The sequence below is a fragment of the Terrapene carolina genome, unplaced genomic scaffold, assembly GCF_002925995.2.
Source record: "Terrapene carolina triunguis isolate 2854851 unplaced genomic scaffold, T_m_triunguis-2.0 Scaffold58, whole genome shotgun sequence".
In the NCBI taxonomy this organism is placed as follows: Eukaryota; Metazoa; Chordata; order Testudines; family Emydidae; genus Terrapene; species Terrapene triunguis.
This window is the reverse complement of record NW_020664409.1, coordinates 71,568,761-71,581,663: the sequence shown is the minus strand read 5'-3', so window position 1 is coordinate 71,581,663 and position 12,903 is coordinate 71,568,761. Positions and strand designations below refer to the sequence as shown.

At 38.5% G+C, this 12,903-nt stretch overlaps 1 protein-coding gene across 5 annotated transcripts in view; it reads left to right on the top strand.

Moving 5' to 3' along the window:
- The window catches only part of RUNX1T1 (RUNX1 partner transcriptional co-repressor 1), a 147,459-nt gene that overhangs the window by 38,224 nt on the left and 96,332 nt on the right, over nucleotides 1–12,903 (top strand). The window lies entirely within an intron of this gene.

Below are 12,903 nucleotides of genomic sequence, written 5' to 3'. Positions count from 1 at the left end.
GGGAATTTGTGTGTGGAAACTATCAAAGATATTATGTACAGTAATATTGGATGCTACATTGAATGGGGATAGGAATAGTAGAAAGTCACCCTATTTGTGGGTGCAGGTGTGTGGGGGGGTATAATTTTAGTGAGAAGAAATACAGCTTCAGTCTGGTTTTCATGACTGTCAGCTGTATCTTGTAATCTGCAAACATTTTATGTGTAGATATAATTTTAGATTATGGGTGTATACTGGGAATAATCTCTTTGCAAAGCTGTTTATGCTAGAGAAGTGAAGGAAGATTTAGAAAACAAATGATTTCAGTCTTGCCCTAAATCACAGTTCTTAGCTGTCACCAGCCAAAATTTGAAATACGTTAATAATAATAATAATAATAATAATAATAATTAAACAATCCTACAGATTCTGCTGAATTAGTGAAACCATTGTGGAACTGGAAATCTTAGTATGTCAATTTCCTCACAAAAATATTATCCTTGGATCTTTAGACTACTTGTCTAATTGATAAGTGTTGTTGCCAGTGAAAATATTGCTTCTATACAGGGCAAATTGTTTGAGTTTTTTGTGAGAAGCCTGACCATTGCAGAATGGATTGTATTTGCTGTTTTTGTAAGGTCTGAACAGAGCCATGTGCCAATTTAAAAAAGCCTATGTCTCTGGATATAAAAGACAGGGACACTGAGATCCTACAGCTGGCTGGTTCTTGTTGATAATTTGGGTAGGACAGGCAGAAGCTGCACTTGATCACAGAATCTGTACACCTCACAGATGGTATTTTGAAACAGTATCTGTCAGTTTGCTGCAACCACAGTTGTATGTAGGTATTGCCAGTTGTTTAAAGAATGTTTTTCTTTTAGGATGTTAATGCACGGTCATATTCTTCCAATACTATGTTTGTTGATCCTAAGACTGAGATTGTAACAAGAAAGTGGAACTCTGTTTGCTCAAAGTGCAAGGCTAGGAGGATTTGTATGGTTGAAATATGGGCAAATTAATTTGCATAGATAATAACTGAGGACTATGAAAGGTCAATTTAACCCTTTAAAGTTTAAATTTGATTTGCATGCATTATATTCCTTGGGATGTGGTCTTCATTAGAAATATCATGGCAGTTCATTAATTTGAAAAAGTGCATGTGATGTAAATCAAATACAACGGATATTTTGCATATATTTGTAAGAAATTACAGTATCATGGCTCGCTATCTGATATTTTATGATATTTAAATGTTCAGCATGATTATTTTCTTTTGAGACACTAACAAAGATGCTATTGGAATGACTGAAGTAGAGATTTTTGAACAACCTATTGCATAGTAAGCCTGTGGGACTTAAATTACTTAATCTACCTGCTGGTTAAAATTTCATGCATCTTTAATCAAAGTGGCTTGAGCTACACCTGAAAATATATATACTTATCAATACTCTTTAAGCTTTAACGTTAAATAAATCTTTAATTTCCAGCATTCTGTTAAAGTGGTAGCAAGGAAGAAGTGTGCTTTTAATGTCAGCTCTGAGTGTTAGAAAACCTTGCACTTGGATACAGAGAATACACTAACAGCTGTGACTGGGAGCATGTGCCAGAATGGAGATACTTGAGCAGATCTGACACTTGGCTATTTTTGACACCCATCTGCACTTTTTTACTCTCTTCTATGATGAACTACCTCTCAATCTGTTCACAGCATATTTTAGCCCCTTTAATATTGTGGTGGTGGTTTTTTTTTTTTTTTTTTCCAATGGGCATTATTAGCCATCTGGGGCAGATTTTGTGTTTTAGAAGTAAGCACATTATCTGCAGAAGATTAAAAAGATGTGTATTTTTGTGTAATCGGATATTATGTCATTGCCTTTGTGTGCGTGTGTGCGTTTGTGTGTGTGTAACATATTCTTGATTTCAGAAGCATCCTTTTAATAGTTCTGACACCCAAAGTTCTTTCTGTTTTTTCTAAAATATAAGACGGATCAAATATCTGTTCTGGTTTCTGTATGGTGATAACACTTGTACACAAATTAAATGTTCTCTTCAAAGACAAACAGATCACATTCTTATAAATGTGATTGTCTACTAGTCTTCCCATGTTAGTATGTCTGAAAAATTAGATCAGAGAGGTTGTTAATGAGGGTCTCATAATAAAATTAATTCATAGATCTTGGAGGCTCTAACACAACTCTTAGGAAACTTATTTTTAGAAAGATAATCCTGCAAATATGAGATTTGTACTAACTTTGTTAACTATTTTGTCATTTTATTTGGACTCTAGAAAGTATATATCTTTAAATCACTGATGTAGAGATGCACAGTGCTCAGATCAAATGCCATATATGAAGTGGATTGATTATTGTGAGTTTTTTAGAACTGTTTTTATTCCAAACATTATGTAATAAACTTTACAATTCTATCAGTCATTTTATAGTACAGATGTTGGCCTACAAAATGCTTTATTATTGCCCATGGCAATATTCAGAACGGTTTTCTTAAAAGAACAATCAGTGATCACAGTCATTGTAGCCCAGAAATAATGCTGTTCTTTCAGAAGATGGCCTGGTATTAGGTCAGACCACCCCTTCTTTACTTCTGCTCTCCAGATGTGGCTGCAACTTTTTTTTTTAAGTTCATGTTTCAAAAAAATGGGTTTGTTTTCAGAATCTGGTTTTACTTAAGACATCTCCATCCTGGAGTGCATTTCATAAATTGCCCACATATTTTTCTTAGCAGAGAACTTAACTGGCTGTAATTTTTAACACATGGCCACATCATGTGATATTTTCAAAACATTTGCACATAGCTTTAAGAAGGTCCCAGCAGAAATGATCCATCATCTCACAGCCAGCCCGTTTCTTAACAGCATATCTGCATTTTCCATTTAGCAGAGCTATATATTATTAGCTTACATTTTGGGTAGTAAAACAGTGCATTGCTGATTGTAAAACATGGACTTTATTATCTGCTGAAAATTGATTTGGCATTCATAGCCACTGTGTACTAGACTTCCTTTCTGGTTTTAACATTAGTGCTTGCAAGTGATGATTTTTTTAAAGAACAGAAACAAAATTGCCATGGACGTAACTGTTAGTGTCCTAGTAACTGAGCATATGGATAATCCACCTGGTTTTTAAATACATGCGTCTAAACGTTGTTATACAGCAAAAGTCTCCTAACTGTCTGTTAACTGACTTGTTTTGTTTTAACTTGCAGTTGCTATGCTATTACATGAGGACAGTTCTGTGTATTACAAAACAAGTTTTCAGCCAACTGTAGAAAGTATGTCTGGAAATAGATTTAAATCTGATTGTTAAGCTTGTACCACAGTTCCAGTCATCGTATGTAACGTCTTTATCTTATACTTGGGTGTGACAGGAAGGAAGAATTTTCTTCTTTGAAAAGGACTGTTAGCACTACCAATGAGATTCCAGGGGAATTTGTTGGGCATTTCATTTCTTCAGGCCCAGATGATTTTTGGGAAATGTGTTGGCTTTCATACTGAAGCATTTCGCCCTGTCCCTCTCCTTTCATTGTAGTAATGAATTCCGAAGTCTCCATAAAATTATTTATCTTATTTTGAACCATTTGGGGCATGAACTGTATCTTGCTATGTGCTAGTTGCTTCCCAAGCATATTGTAGGTGATACCATAACCCCAGTAATAGCTAATAATAAGCCTCTTTACTAACAAGGACCCCAAACTATTTTACAATAAAGATGCTGGTACTTTCAAGCTAAAGGGCCAAATTGAGAGTGATATATTTTTGAGAATGTAAGCTCTTTGGGGCAGGTACTGTCTCTCACTCTGTGTGTGCACTGGCTAGTACAATGAGGCAACAGCTGGGTGGAAGATGATTTTCCTGTCCAGATAATTTTTTTGAGATTTTAATTTTTCTCTTCCATATCAGGAAAAAAACAAATGCTTTTGAAATTTGTTGTGAAAAATGAGAGAGAAAGAGAATCCATCCCAGGATAGCTAGTAGCCCTATGGTTATAGCATTCGCTGGGGAGATGGGAGACCCAGATTCAGGTCTTGGTTCTAAACTAGACAGAGTGGAGACATGAGCCTTGGTCCCTCACATCCTATGCTAGTGCCCCAACCACTGATACATTCAGGAGTTGATTTCTCTTTCTCTTTCATTGGCATATCTTGACCAGAAATTCCATCCTGGATCTTACTAAAGTTTCATTGAAACTGACCCTTTTCCTGGAAAAGTTTTGGTTTCAATGAATTGGCATTTTCTGACAATTGTTTTGTTGAAAATCTTCTGACCAGGTCTAAATAGGGCCCTGAGCTTAATAGGCCTCTGGGCACTACTGTAATACATATAGTAATGTATAGGTTAGGGGCCCAATTGCTCTAACACAGAGGTCAGTTGGAGTTGTGTATATGCAACTGATGGGACCCCAATATTGGAGTAAAGAAATTTAGATTTCTTTACACCCAATATTGGTGTAATATGCACATAGATGAACTTGAAGGTGTAAATTAATGTTTGTGTCTGGGAGGGAGGAAAGTGAGATATTTACTTCCTTTTACCCCTTTCTGTTTCCTTTCCTGATATATCCTACTCTTTTGGCATATGGCCATGTATACCAAGGAAGACTCAGTTAAATGTAGTTATGCCACTTGATAACTCATCCATAAGATGGACCACATAGACTAAGCCTTTAATGCTTTTGAAGACCTGCAACTTTCAACATGAATCTTACTTTTGAAACATTGATCTATGGTTCAGATATAGAATTGTTTACTACATTTCGCCCTGACATAAACAGGTCTTATTCCCATTGTAAGAGCTGAATTTGGCCATGAGTTTGTTTTCTTGCTTCAAATCTTGATGATTTGACACTTATTCCCATTTTTTTTCTAAAATAATTAAAATAGTGGCAAATTTTTAAGAATTATTGTATAGAAGCAGATTCACTATGTGTGCTAATTGCAGACAAACTGTGATAGTAAAGTTGTTTAGCCTTCACTCCTAAAGGTTTCAGAGAGTTGTCATTAAAACTTGACTTGGGATCTGAGTTTATGTCTAGATTTCATAGGAAGATGTTTTCATTAACTCATTTTCTCATTTATGCATTTATTTCTACTTTTTAAAATAAAACAACCTCACTCCCCTGCTTTAGGAATCTCGGCAACCATTTAAAATGTCTTTACAAGGAATAACTACCCAATGGCATCGCAAAGCCCCCCCACATCTAAATTAACCTAAATTATCCAGCCAGTTGGCTTAACGTTAATGTGAATGTATATTCTGAGACAACGGCTGAAATTTAACTGTGCTTTTAAGCGGATACAAAGTTTGAGTCAAAGGTGGCAGGAAGCCTTTCTGAAGTTCTAAAGGAATTGTTGTAAGCGGTAGACACAGTTATTAAGAGTACAGTTCATACGGTTCCCATTCATTATGGAAATACATTCAGTAGCTGAATATAATAACCTCTACACCACTTTATATATTGACAAGTAAAACTGAACTGGCAACATTTGGACTGAAAGAATTATGGGAAAAGAATAGGGCCAGGAATCTAAATTGATTGCATCTATCTTTCTGATCTGAAAGAGAGGCTGGGGAAGGAGAGAGGAAGAGAAATGTATTTGGGTCAAATTCAGATACAGTGTAAACTGGTGAAAATTCTGTGAAGGCTTATGTCATTACTAGTGTATCCCCTTTGATCAAGAAAATGTTGTGGTTAAATAATCAGGGTTTCTGAGATAGGGACTTATCCATTCTCATCTACTTTGCAAAGCAGGCTTGAAATGCCATCTCTTAAGAAGGAGAAATTGTTTTGCTTTTTAAAGCTAACATGCTATTCATGGCTAATTGCTCTTCCTAGGTTATTGATGCTTCCTTTCTGTTTCAGCTGCTTAAGTGCATGTCCAAGTCCTGACCATCTCCTGCCTTCACTGCTGTAACCTCCTCCTCGTGTGGCCTCCCTTGCGTCTCTTATTTCTCCTCTCTGGTCTATACAAAATGAAGATACTAAAATTATCTTCCTACCCCATGGTCCATCCATATCACTTGAAGCTTCTAATCCTTTCCCAGAATCTTTCTTGCATACTTATTATATTACATAAAACTAACTTCCAGTATTCAATGCTCTGCATAACTACTCAGATCCTGATTCTTATAGTCCATCTTTTCTCCATTTCCTTCCATTCCATCAATGATGCCAACCTCCTTGCCTCCTTCACTTCCTTTTCTCATTCCTGTCTTTATGCCTTCTTCTACACCGTGCTCTTTGAGTGGACTGGTCTTCCAAATCCAGTGAATCATATCCCCACTCTATCTTCATAATAATGCCTCCCAAAATCCAAATCCATCCCTTCCCTGGAGCCTCAAACACTTAACATACATCAATTAAATGATCTTTCCACCACAGTATTTTGCTGGGGAAAATATGGGAGTAGGAGACGTACCCAAAAATAAGATACATGTACTTACACAAAAATATGACCCTGATTTAAAAACTGTGTATACAAAATGCATTATGACTGCTCTTACAATTCAGGGTTGTACACATGTGTGTCTTATTTTATCATTCTTAAATTAAGCGCATTGGCCCATGGACTTTGTCTTGTACAGTACCAGGCACATCATATGTGCTAAACAAATACTACATAACGCTTATTGCTTTTCTTTGTCCAATCTGTTTAATTACACAGTAGTTTGCCACAAAACTTTATACCTGTCTACCTTACAACCAATTTTCTTTTAATAAGGGAAAAACTTTATTAGTAAAAGTTCAGAAGATGCCATTGTGTGCAGAGATTAACGCTACTTATTTTTTAACAATATTTTTATATGTCAACAGCTTGCTTGGCACTGTCAAGATGCACTTTATTTAACACTCTAGGCTAGAAATATTACTACGTATGTAGTTATGGATGCTCTTTTTTAGTCACTGTTTGTTTCTGGCAAGCTATAACTTTTAGGTATCTGTTTGAATAATAAGATACCAAAGACAGGGTCAGTTTTGAGGTACACTCTCAGAGACTCCCTAAATGAACCATGATCTAAAAATAGCTGTCTGACTCAAAAACAGAATACGCATGGGGACTTGGGATCATGGTCTAGAAAGTCTAAGAGCTCCTCGCCTTATGACAGTCGCGGGCAAGTGACTATACAAATAAAAGGGTACAACTTAAATGTCCAGGCTGGTAAGACTGCTGAAGATATGTGGATAGGTTTGAAAATCTTGCACTATATTTCTGCACTTCTCAGAAAATGCTGTAGAAAACTGTTTGATTATATTGTCTCTGGACTTCATGTCCTTTGATTAATTTTCCTTTCCCACAATACACCCTTTCTTAACCTTTGAACCAGTGGGAGACACGGAGCAGCGATGCAATTCAGCTGCCAGAATTAAGGGGGACCACTTTTATTTAGTTGGACCTTCCTCCTTCCACCATGAAGTGGACTGGGGATCTTCCTTGAATGATCAGGCCTTACAACAGGGGGCCATCTACTGAACTCTAGAGACAGGCAGCTCATCCTGATTAAGACAGTCAAATCCAAGTAAAAGCTGTCGGACTGTTCACTTCTGATAAATCATTGTTTTGGTCTCTTTTCTCTGATAACTGTTGAACAACTTTTCCAAAGCCATATAGACTTAAGTATGAACAATGGAGAAACTGATGGACTAGTCTACAGCTGCTATTCAGATTTTAGTTTGCCTACAAACTCATATGCCTTTGCATTAAGTTCTAGCCCTCCCCTCCTGTTAAACTGTTGAACATAATCCAAATATTTATTGAGGAATCTCTTCCTCCTCTAGCCCTGGACATTGTCAAAAAATAACACCTGAAGCATGGGTGTCAACTTGTCCTGTTTACACACATTAGTAATAATTTCCCTGTGACTTTAATCTGGACAGTCTAATGGACCCCAGGTATTTCTAGTCCATGTAAACTAGATTTTGTTCTAATGTCAGAAGCTTGGTTGAATGAAACAAGATCCTCCCAGCGTGTGCTGTTTACATATTTTGGAGAGCTTCACTGGGAGAACACTTCCTATGTTATCCGATGCTGCCAAAATTTTGGTAATGTTGCAGGTGAAACAATAGACATAGCTGTTTCTGTATTTCTCATTGCTGTTAGATCTTTATTAGAAAGATCAGCATCTGATGATTGTAACCTTGATTTACATTGAAATCTTTATTGGACTGAACTGCAGCCTGCCAAACTGATACAAAGCTCTTTTCAAGCTCTGTTGAGGTCCGAGAAATAATGGATACATGAACAAATTTTTGCTTTATCTGATTTTGTTCCTGTTATAAATTGTAACCAACTTTTTCTTACTAAAAAGATCAGGTTATGAGGAAAAGGTACTACAGGACTTAGGATCTTTTAAAAAAAGTATTCTTCCCCTAACTTTTTATGTATTTCTGGTCTGTTCTTTTTATGTCTCTTTTTTTCCTTCTTGGCTGGCTTGTCTCTGTGAAATCAAATCTGCATCTATCTTGCCAACAACTGGTCTCCTTCTTTGTTGAGGAAGGGAGGTCTTTGATTCCATTTTCGATCTACATCTCATTTAGTTCTATCTTCTCTATTATATGTTTTCTATAACCAAAGTAAGACCTGGTCTACACTACGGGGTTAGGTCGAATCTAGCCGCATTAGGTCGATTTAAAAATGAATGCATCCACACAACCAACCCTGTTCCGTCGACCTAAAGGGCTCTTAAAATCGACTTCTGTACTCCTCCCCGGCGAGGGGAGTAGCGCTAAAATCGACTTTGCTAGGTCGAATTTGGGGTAGTGCGGATGCAAATCTACGGTATTGGCCTCCGGGAGCTATCCCAGAGTGCTCCATTGTGACTCCTCTGGACAGCACTTTGAACTCCGATGCACTAACCAGGTACACAGGAAAAGCCCTGGGAACTTTTGAATTTCATTTCTTGTTTGTTCAGCGTGGCGAACTTAGCAGCACAGGTGACCATGCAGTCCCCCCAAAATCGTAGAGTGTAGAATGTTTCTACACCCCCCCATCATCTCCGTCCCTGAGGTTATCGCAGATTAGAAGGCAAAAAAAATGCACTCGCGATTATGTTTTCCAAGCTCATGCAGTCCTCCTGCACTGATAGGGCACAGCTTAATGCATGGAGGCATTCGGTGGCAGAGGCCAGGAAAGAATTAAGTGAGCACAAAGAGCGGAGGCAGGATGCGATGCTGAGGCTAATGGGGGAGCAAACGGACATGATGAAGCGTCTGTTGGAGCTGCAGAAAAGCCAACAAGAGCACAGACCCCCGCTGTATAACTGCCTACCCTCCTCCCCATGTTCCATAGCCTCCTCACCCAGACGCCCAAGAACGCGGTAGGGGAGGCTCCGGGCACCCAGCCACTCCACTCCAGAGGATAGTCCAAGCAACAGAAGGCTGTCATTCAAACAGTTTGATTTTTAGTGTGGCTACAATAAGCAATGTGGCCTTGTCCTTCCCTTCTCCCCCACCCCACCCGGGTACCTTGTCAGTTATCTCTTTTTTTTTTTTAATTAATAAAGAAAGAATGCATGGTTTCAAAACAGTAGTTACTTTATTTCAAAGTGAGGAGGATGTTTGGCTTACAGGGAATTAAAATCAACAAAGGGGGCGGGTTTGCATCAAGGAGAAACACACACAACTGTCACACCAAAGCCTGGCCAGTCAGGAAACTGGATTTAAAAGCCTCTCTGATGCACAGCGCACCTTGCTGTGCTCTTCTAATCACCCTGGTGTCTGGCGCGAAATGATTGTCTGCCGTTGCTTTCACGAAGGGAGGGGCGACTGACAACATGTACCCAAAACCACCCATGACAATGTTTTTGCCCCATCAGGCATTGGGAGCTTAACCCAGAATTCCAATGGGGCGGCAGAGACTGCGGGAACTGTGGGATAGCTACCCACAGTGCACCGCTCTGTAAGTCGATGCTAGCCACGATAGTGAGGACGCACTCTGCTGACTTAATGGGCTTAGTGTGGACATACGCAATCGACTGTATAAAATCGATTTCTAAAAATCAGCTTCTATAAAATTGACGTAATTTCGTAGTGTAGACATACCCAAACTTAATCTTATAAAGAGCAATGTAGAAACTCTCATAATGAAATCGAACACAGAAGCAGAACCGTTAGAGATTTGGCCAAAAGCAGACTTTCCTTGATGTCTTACAAACTTCCCTGCTTAGCTAGCACCATCTTTTTGGGGGGGGGTCTTGTGGTTTGCATTCAGACCAGTCCGTTTTTTCCAAATATGTTTCAGAATAGCTACCTGGCCAAACTCCTTCCTCTAATATCCAGGGCTAATGGAATATCCCATTACCCAACCTCTTGCACCATTAGGAGGGAGAGCAATGGCTCCCATATTTAAAAGGAATAGGACAGAAATGCTTCTGCTGCTACTTGCATTCTGCTTTTGTCTTGCAGAAGAACCCCAGACTAAGGGCAAGTCTACACTACAAAATTAAATCAACCTAAGTTATGTTGACTTACAGCCACCGCAGTAACTAAACTGCTTTTGCACGTGCACGCTATGCTCCTTGTGTCGGCGGAGCATGTCTTCACCAGGACCACTTGAACTTATTTAACTGTCAGTGTGGGGCATTGTGGGATGGCTTCCTCCCAGATATATAGGACAGTGGGAATGGGGTAGCTATCTAATCACAGAGATCCAGGAAAGACTAGCTACTATCCCCCTCAATGGGAAGAGTGCCACTTACTGAATTGTCAATAATGCTTAATAGTTTTGTCATAAGTGTTTTTCTTTTTTAGGCAGTAAATGTTTTTGCTGTCTTGCCACACTAGATATAGAGTACATGCCCTGATGAATGACCCAATGGAAATTCTTCTTCAGAAATTGATGCTTGCTAAATTAAAATCCAAGTAGCCTGTTTGTCATTACAATAAGCTATAGGATTTTACATATCTGTATTGTTTACAAATCTGATATATGCACAAATGTTTCATGTAACTGCTATTCGTTGCCATAGAATGGTGTTAAATATGCAAATGCCACAAGTACTATTATTTAAATATATACAATCAATAGTAAACATGGTCATGAAATGTGATCATCAACTAGGCCTTTCATCAGATAATTCTGATCCAAATGGTGTTGTCTGTGAGTCAGCCCATCTATTTCAGTGCCTTGTAATTACATTGAATATTGTTTAGGTGTCACTAATTATTTTATAATATCAGATAGCAGACATAAATAGGCTTGTTTGCACAAATCAAATCATAATTAGGTTAATTATATATAAGGCTATGAACAAAATATAGTAAGTAGAGGAAGGGGAGAAAAATGACCCAATCCTTAACTCATCCCTAGATTAGAGTAAATCTGGATTTCTAGCAACTGGAGTATGGTGCGCATTACTCATGAATGTGGATGAAAATTGCTTGGCTTAAAATATTACTGTTGAAGACAGATATTTTATTTTTTTTAAAGCTAAATCAATTGTGTTGCTGAGTCACTAGGTATGAAGGTGTTGTGCAACAATCATGGATACTAGACCTCTTCCTGAAATGTGAGGAGCACCCTCAACTCTTACTGAAGGGGCTCAGCATCTCAGAGGATTGGACTACTTTTGTTAGCAAGCTAACAGTGTTAGGAAAATAATAGATTTGTATACATAGAGAACTTCTTGTTCCTCCTCCTCCTCATCAAACATACCTAGCTTACTGAGGACAGTTATGTCAGCCAGAGTGACCATAGTTGATATCGTCACACCAGGCCTCATGTAGTGAAGTTCCCAGATTTGGCTCAGTCCTGCAGATCTATGAATCTCTGGGGTGGCTCCGCAAGTGGCGCCAGGTAGGGTCAGGGCGTTCACCCCTTCGTGCGTCATTGGAGAGTTTGAGAGCATGGTGTGCTGTGTTGTTTTAGTCCATCTTGGAGACATGGACAAAAAGCATGCAATGTCACTTTTGAATATAATGAGTGGTTGAAGGAAGGCCAGATCTCTGTGAGATTGTGACGTTTCGCACAAGGTCAAAGCACTTTAAGCCCAGGGTCTAGTACTGAAAGCATGTATGGAATGTCTCTAGTTGCACCAAGTCTGCCTGTAGGTTTCTGACCCACATAGCAATACAGGTAGTAGACAAGTTTGATAGATCCTGAACATCATCAGGCAGTTACTAAAATGTCAGAGGAACTGGGAAAAAATGTTCACTGAAAAAAGACTCCTTTTTGAAAAGTGGAGAAGTAGGGAAACATATCACTGATGTAGGATTAAACCTTCAGATTAGGAGAGCTGTTTTTTTTCAGCCAGTTCAAACCTTTTTATTTAATGCTCAATTTTTTAAAGTTTTCAGCCTTAAGAACCTCATTTTATCCTTTGCAGGGCCCAGTAGGAGAAAAAAGCAGTGAAAAAAAATTGTTGCAAAAATGCCATATTTCAGTAGGAGGGATATTATATTTCAAGTTTATAATGGAGTGGGGGAAATTCAAGCGATATTAATTAGGGAATCTTCCTATTCTCCTCACTCTTTCTTTGTGTGTGTATGTATTTACATAGAGAATATTAGATTATATTTGTCTTTGTGGGATAAAACCTGCTTGGGATTGAATTCATGAATGATGCAAAGTGGCCTAAAAGTTGTTTGTATCTCTTGTTGGTTTTTTTAAAGTAGGTAAAGGTCTCAGCCACATATTCAGAACTCAGAACATGTAGACATAATAGAGAATATCCTTCTTATAGTATTTTTTACCCATCCTGTAAATTACGTAGTAGAGATATCTATTAAATTCTATAGGATGGTTGAAAAAAATCCAACTATTGTACGGATATCTTTTTCTATTAAATTCTATAGGCCAGTGCTTCTCAAAGCCAGTCCGCCGCTTGTTCAGGGAAAGCCCTTGGCGGGCCGGGTCGGTTTGTTTACCTGCTGCGTCCGCAGGTTCGGCCGATCGCGGCTCCCACTGGCTGCGGTT